The sequence below is a fragment of the Schistocerca serialis genome, chromosome 3 (assembly GCF_023864345.2).
Source record: "Schistocerca serialis cubense isolate TAMUIC-IGC-003099 chromosome 3, iqSchSeri2.2, whole genome shotgun sequence".
NCBI lineage: Eukaryota > Metazoa > Arthropoda > Insecta > Orthoptera > Acrididae > Schistocerca > Schistocerca serialis.
Genome location: NC_064640.1, coordinates 999,430,163 through 999,437,934, shown reverse-complemented (window position 1 = coordinate 999,437,934; position 7,772 = coordinate 999,430,163). Strand labels below are relative to the sequence as shown.

Genomic DNA, 7,772 nt, shown 5'->3' with positions numbered 1-7,772 from the left:
TAATAATTCTGCAAGGGACTGGATAACAGCATTGCTGGTTCTAAGGACAATTCCAAAAACTTTGTGAGTGCACAAGTGGTGGTTTATGGACTTGCTATATTCTCTGCAAGACTCTTCAATGGTGATGGTGCACCTGCACAGTCGCAACAGATGGCTGCTGGCCGTCTCTACAAGGACTACAGTGGGTCTGCATCTTTGATGACCCACCAATACCGTAATCTCTACCAGGACTACAGTGGGTCTGCTCTGTGATGACTTACCTACCAATACTCTTCAAAACTTCGAATGACTCTGCTATGGGTTTGCTCCATTGTGGCCCATTACCTGTCAGCCCATTACCTTCCGTTGGAAGGACAACACTACTTCTTCAAGACTGCATGGAAATCCACTACTTCTGTGTGCAATCTCTTTTACTAATGAGACTTTGTGAAAAAAAACCTGTGATTACCGTAATGTACGATTAGGACTGTCTTTAGGGACTGTGAGAAAATTTGAGCTTTTGACCAACGTTGTATCAATAAGTGTGTGCATTTTATATCTTTGTTACTGTAATTGTGAAAAATTTTTGTCAAATCTGTATTGGCCAGTGCCCAACACCATTTGTAAAAATTTTTTGTGGGGAGCATGGGGGCTATGTAAGTAGGCTGTTTATGTTTTCTCTATGTAAGTAGGCTGTTTATGTTTTCTCTATGTAAGTAGGCTGTTTATGTTTTCTCTATGTAAGTAGGCTGTTTAGGTTTTTTATTAGTAACGCCACCTCTAGGCTGTGCTGTGGGCAGTCTGTGGCTGCTTTGCATTGTATTAGTAACGCCACCTCTAGGCTGTGCTGTGGGCAGTCTGTGGCTGCTTTGCATTGTTGTAATACTCGCCATTGTAGTGTTAGGCAGCTGGCTGTGAACAGCGCGTAGCGTTGCGCAGTTGGAGGTGAGCCGCCAGCAGTGGTGGATGTGGGGAGAGAGATGGCTGAGGTTTCTAATTTGTCATGAACTGATATATATATTATGACTTGTGATGATATTAAGGTAAATACATTGTTTGTTCCCTATTAATATCTTTCATTTGCTAACTATCCCTATCAGTAGTTAGTGCCTTTAGTAGTTTGAATCTTTTATTTAGCTGGCAGTAGTGGCGCTCGCTGTATTGCAGTAGCTTGAGCAGCGGAGATTTTTGTGAGGTAAGTGATTTGCGAAAGGTATAGTTTAATGTTAGTCAGGGCCATTCTTTTGTAGGGAATTTTGAAAGTCAGATTGCGTTGCGCTAACAAAGTATTGTGTGTCAGGTTAAGCACAGTCATGTAAAATTGTTGAAAGGGGGACGTTTCGCGAGACGTGCAGGGAGGAAGTTTGTGAGGTTTTGTACGTTACTGATACGTATTTGGAGCCATGCCGACTCAAGTGCTGTGGCCAGCTGCACTAGGTTTGTCGGTTGAGTATCCATGGCGTGAGCAGCCCGATGGAGGTGTTCCCACACATTCACACATTACACTGTCCTGCGGGTAGATGCTATCGTGCTTAGCAAAAACCACTGCATGTAGTCGTGGACGTGGTCCCCAAGGGTAAGGGCATAATTGTGTTGCTCAATTGTACCTTCCAGAATGACGAGATCACCCAGGGAATGCTTAGAAAACATTCCCCAGTTTATAATGCTACCTCCTCGTCTGCTTTCATACACTTCACGCCGTACATGCCGACGGCCATTTGTCCCAAGGAGCATAAAAAGTGATTCATCGGAGAAGGCTAACTGTGGCCGCTCAGTGGACTGAACAGTTGGTAGTCCCTTAGTCCATCTGGGTAGTCATTCGCTTAACATTTGTGTGGTGTCACCGCCAGACACCACACTTGCTAGGTGGTAGCTTTAAATCGGCCGCGGTCCATTAGTACATGTCGGACCCGCGTGTCGCCACTGTGTGATCGCAGACCGAGCGCCACCACAAGGCAGGTCTCGAGATACGGACTAGGACTCGCCCCAGTTGTATGGACGACTTTGCTAGCGACTACACGGACGAAGCATCGCTCATTAGCCGAGCAGATAGTTAGAAATAGCCTTCAGCTAAGTCAAAGTCTACGACCTAGCAAGGCGCCATAGCAATTGATAGTTTGATAGTTATCGTATGAAATGTCTCATCAAGAACGCTGTATACAAATGGTGGATTAAAGTTAAGTATTCCAGCAGCTACGTACTTTTCTTTATAGCATTTATGAAGTATCCTGTTTCAGACCATCATGTCCGCCTGCTTGCTTAATGGCCGCCTCCCTTAAATAATGTGCGCAGTGTTGGCAATCTGTCAACACTACAATTTGCACGTCTGGTCGCCCGTACACATCTGCGCAGCCGTCTTTTAGCCTGTCATCCACGGCCCGTGGTGCAACGTAGCTGCCTCAGCGCCGGTTTTGGATAGCGCCATTTTGCCGTGCACAGTATACTTTAACAACGGCGACACGCGAACAGTTTACAAACTTAGCCGTTTCGGAAATACTTCCATCCTTGGACCGAAAGTCAATAATCATGCCCGATAGGACGTCAGATAAATCTCTCCGTTTCCACATTACGACGACGACTATTCTGCTTTCCGCATCCCCTTCCCCCCCCTCCCCCCCCCCTTCCCCGCCGGCGCGTTTTATATATCCTCCACTGCTAGTGCTCTCACCTGTCGTCTGCGAGTGGTTACTGCACGTTGACGACGAACATTGGCAGTGGTCATATTAATGTGACTGGACCTTGTAATTTTCTTTAAAAATTACTTAGATAATTTAGTTACACTTTCCAGTATGAAAGCTAATACATTTTGTGTTTCGTGGTCTTTCGTCGTCGTTAAAATGATCGCTATCGTCCCTCTGAGCAATGCCCAAAACTGGAGTTATTGAACGTAGCCTGAATCCTTCATAAAAATTGAAAATGCTTTCTCTTGAGGTTTTTTTTAAGATTTTGACCACCAGAATACGAGTATTTTTAGGTGAGCAGTAACCTTTATGGGATACAATTAATTCAACATTCATTCTGCACTTTTGTTATTATGCTCAAAGTTTAAAACCTCGATACGATGAATCTAATGCAATGGAAAAATAAAATCGTATATGTACTGAATTCTAACTTTATTGATAGCAGAATGATCAAAAGTGTCCGGACACATATTAGTGGACATTAATTTGACGTGTGTGCACCCTTCGCCTTTATGACGGCTTGAACTTTCCAGTGAACACTTCCACTGAGGGTCGGTGGGGGAATGGTGGCCCATTCTTCCTCAAGAGCCGAAACCAGACAAGGTAATAATGTTGGATGGTGGTATCTGGAGCGAAGTCGATGTTCTAATTTATTCGGAAGGCGTTCTACTGGATTCAAGTCGGGTCCCTGCACAGGCCTGTCCATTTCAGGAATGTTATTGTCTACAAACCGTTGCCTTGCAGATGCTGCTTTAGAACAGAGTGCATTGCCATGCGTGATATAAATAATAATCTTCTCTGAATATTCCTCTACTGTATGCAGTACACAATACTGTGGAATTTGTTCATATCCTTCCATATCTAAAGCACCGAGCGAGGTGGCGCAGTGGTTAGACACTGTACTCGCATTCGGGAGGAAGACGGTTCAATCCCGCGTCCGGCCACCCTGATTTAGGTTTTCCGTGATTTCCCTAAATCGCTCCAGGCAAATGTCTGGATGGTTCATTTGAAAGGATACCGCCGACTTCCTTCCCCATCCTTCCCTAATCCGATGAGACTGATGACTTCGCTGTCTGGTCTCCTCCCCCAAACAACCCGACCCAACCATATCTAAAGTTTTCTTATACGCAATAAGTGGAGCACATCCTAACCGCGAGAAACAAGCCAAGCCTATGCCGTAACGCCACCTCCTCTGCACTTCCTTGTTCTACATCTACATCTACATAGATACTCCGCACGCCACTGTCCGGTGCGTGGCGGAGGGAACTCTGTACCACTACCAGTCATTTGCCTCGTGATGACTGGGTGTTGTGTGCTGTCCTTAGGTTAGCTAGGTTTACGTAGTTCTAAGTTCTAGGGGACTGATGACCATAGATGTTAAGTCCCATAGTGCTCAGAGCCATTTGAACCATTTGAAACTAGTCATTTCTCTTCCGTTCCACTAGCAAACAGAACGATGGAAAAACGACTGTCTGTATGCCTACGCACGAGCCCTAATCTCTCGTGTCTTATCTTGGTGTTCCTCAGGCGCAATGTATGTTGGCGGCAGTCAGCTTCAAACACCGTTTCTCTAAATTTCTCAATAGCGTTTCTCGAAAAGAACGTCGCCTTCAGTCCACGGATTCCCAATTGAGTTCCCGAAGCACCTGCTTCACACTGATAACAAAGCTAGCAGCCCATCTGAGAATTGCTTCGATGTCTTCCTTCGATTCGACCTGGATCGGATCCCAAACACTCAAACAGTTCTCAAGAACAGGTGCTATATGCGGTCTCCTTTACAGGTGAACCACTCTTTCCTAAAATTCTCCCAATAAACCGAAGTCGACCATTCGCCTTCCCTACCACAGTTCCCACATGCTCGTTCCATTTCATATCGCTTTTCAGCGTTACGCCCAGATATTTAAACGACTTCACTGTGTCAAGCAGGACACTAGTAATTACTATATCCGAAAATTACAGGTTTGTTATTCCTAATCATCCATGTTAACAGCCATTCTGATGTTACTCTTTGTTTGTTGACAACAAAATAATTCTCGCCTCCCTTTATACACTATGTGATGAGAGGTATCCGGACACTTGACTGAAAATGGCTTACAAGTTCGTGGCGCCCTCCATCGGTAGTGCTGGAATTCGATACGGTGTTGACCCATCCTTAGCCTTGATGACAGCTTCCACTCTGGCAATCAGGTGTGGAATGGTTTCTTGGGGACTGGCAGCCCTTTCTTCACGGAGTGCTGCACTGAGGTGAGGTATCGATGTCGGTCGGTGAGGCCTGGCACGAACTCGGCGTTCTAAGACATCCCAAAGGTGTTCTACAGGATTTAGGTCAGGAGTCTGTGCAGACCACACCATTACAGGGATTTTATTGCCGTGTAACCACTCCGCAACAGGCCGAGCATTATGAACAGGTACTCGATCGTGTTGAAAGATGCAATCGCCATCCCTGAATTGCTCTTCAACAGTGGGAAGTGAGAAGGTGCTTAAATCATCAATGTAGGCCTGCGCTGTGATAGTGCTACGCGAAACAACAAAGAGTGCAACCCTCTCCATGAAAAACACAATCACACCATAACACCACCGCTTCCGAATTTTACTTTTGGCACTACACACGCCGGCAGATGACGTTCACCAGGCATTCGTCATACCCACACCCTGCAATCGGATCGCCACATTGTGTACCGTGATTCGTCACTGCACATAACGTTTTTCCACTGTTCAATCGTCCAATGTTTACGCTCCTTACACCAAGCGAAGCGTCGTTTGGAGGATCCTGATTCAGTTTGGAATTCCTGTGTGATGGTCTGGATGGATGTCTGCCTATTACGCATTATGACCCTCCTCAACTGTCGGCCATCTCTGTCAGTCAACAGACAAGGTTTGCCCCTTGACGCTTCCACTTCACTATCGTTTGGGCAACAGTGGACCTAGGGATGCTGAGGAGTGTGGAAATCTCACGTACAGACGTGACACCCAATCACCTGCCCACGCTGGAAATCCGTGAGTTCCGCGGAGCGCCTCATTCTGCTCTCTCACGATGTCTAATGACTACTGTGGTCGCTGATATGGAGTACCTGGCAGTAGGTGGCAGCACAACGCACCTAATATGAAAAACGTATGTTTTTGGGGGTGTCCTGATACTTTTGATCATATAGTGTATGAATAATACCGGACCCGCATTTCGTATCATCTAGTGGTCAATTCCGCGATGCATAGTAGTGTTCGGATACTTTTGTCACATATTGTATTTCGTGCAACTGGCTTTTTTATAAATTTTACGTATGTCACCATACGATCCCGCAATCTTCCGTTATCTGTCTCTCAACAAATCCTCAGCTAAATCATCGATACGAGCAATATATAACAAAAATTTACTTTATCTTGTAGCTGACTGACTCGACAGGAATCAAAACACAGCTATAAAATTTCATTGTGCATTGATCCACAGGTCAGTGTATATCGTGTTTCACATAGTTGAATTTTACATGACCGGTACCACAGAAGCTGCTTCTTACGATCACGTATAAGTTTATTTCCTAAATCAGCACGTTTTCTTTATTATTCAGCAGATACCGTGTTTACAGTGCAGTGGCTTTGTGTATTCTTCCTGTTGATGTGCCTATTAAATGACGTCAGGAGTAAAGGTGAATGTTCACCATATTACTTGCGGACGTTTCTGTGTGCAGGTATAAATAAGTGTAGCTGTTACAGTAGGGTATTTAATAATAACAAAAAAATCTGTATCTTTATTCTTGCTTCAGTTTCAGCGGTAGAAGGGCGATGAAAAGCTGGAGAAGATTAAACAAGAATACCGAATGGCTGTCCTAGAAAAAGAAGTTTACTTCCGAATACGTCAGACTTAATAAAAGCAATAAATATGTTCTGACTGAAAGTAGCTCACTACAGTGCCATTTAAGGTTTATGAGAGGTATGGAATTATTTACCTGGAGCTTTTATCTATCAGAATGACATAGGTGCGCCTTTGGCTCGTATGATTTTAAAAATCAATGAACATATGCCGATGATCGTATCACCACAAATGACCCATATTCAGTAATAACAATACTGATTAGGAAAATAAACATCCTAAAATGATTTTTTCCGTTCTCTGCTGTTTACGTTACCCAGTGGACGAATGTAATCTTCTTACACAGGTGAACTTCAAGAAGGCATTTTAAATAATTTATGGGATAAAATCTGATGTTCTTATTCGATAATCTATACAAAGCAGTCCTAGGAATATCTCATTGTAATTTGTGTAAAACTAACTAAACAACTCCGTCCGAACCGGCTTCGGAAGGCCCAACGGTACCGACCGGCCGCCGTGTCGTCCTCGGCCAATTTGCGTCACTGGATATGGATATGGAAATGGAGGGGCATGTGGTCAGCACATCGCCCTACCGCCCTTTGTCAGTTTTCGTGACAGGAGCCGCTACTTCTCAGTCAAGTAGCTCCTCAATTAGCCTCACAAGTGTAGAGTGAACTCCGCTCGCCAACGGCGCTCGGCATACCCGGACGGTCACCCATCCAAGTGCTAGCCAAGTCCGATAGCGCTTAACTTCGATGATCTGACGGGAACCGGTGTTACCACTGCGACAAGGCCGTTGGCAAAACTGGATGATGAAAAATGCGGAAGGCTGCCTGTTTCGTAACTGCTACATTTTACAAAAATTACCTTATAGTTCAGGAGTCGGTGCCAACGAGGAATGAGGAAACTAAGTGAGGTGTGAAGCGTAATACGTTAAGAGTTGCGAAGGAATTGAAAACAATAATGCAATGTCTGTAGTTACCTGGCGCAGCGTTAGAAGAGCGAGTTACCTGGCGCAGTGTTAGAAGAGTAGACTCATATTTGGGAGTAGCTGGTTGGTCATCTGGAGATGGATTTTCGTTGATTAGCTTAGATGAAGACCAGATTTGTTTTCTCCAGTAATGTCACGGCAAATTCCGAGTTTGAAACCCTGCGTTAGGTTATCCTCCGTTGTCACTTCCCTTGTATGTATCAGCTTTCCTAACTAGTGCCTCTCTTCCAGCGACATCGGTTCAAGTGGGATGCTGAATCCGAGCAAATGTGTGAACTGTTGGCAAGGCACATGACAACATGCTGCTGTTGTCTAA

General features: G+C 44.9%; 1 pseudogene; it reads right to left on the bottom strand.

Moving 5' to 3' along the window:
- Positions 1 to 7,147: 7,147 nt before the first annotated feature.
- On the bottom strand, positions 7,148 to 7,266 carry LOC126472337 (5S ribosomal RNA; annotated as a pseudogene).
- Positions 7,267 to 7,772: the final 506 nt, after the last annotated feature.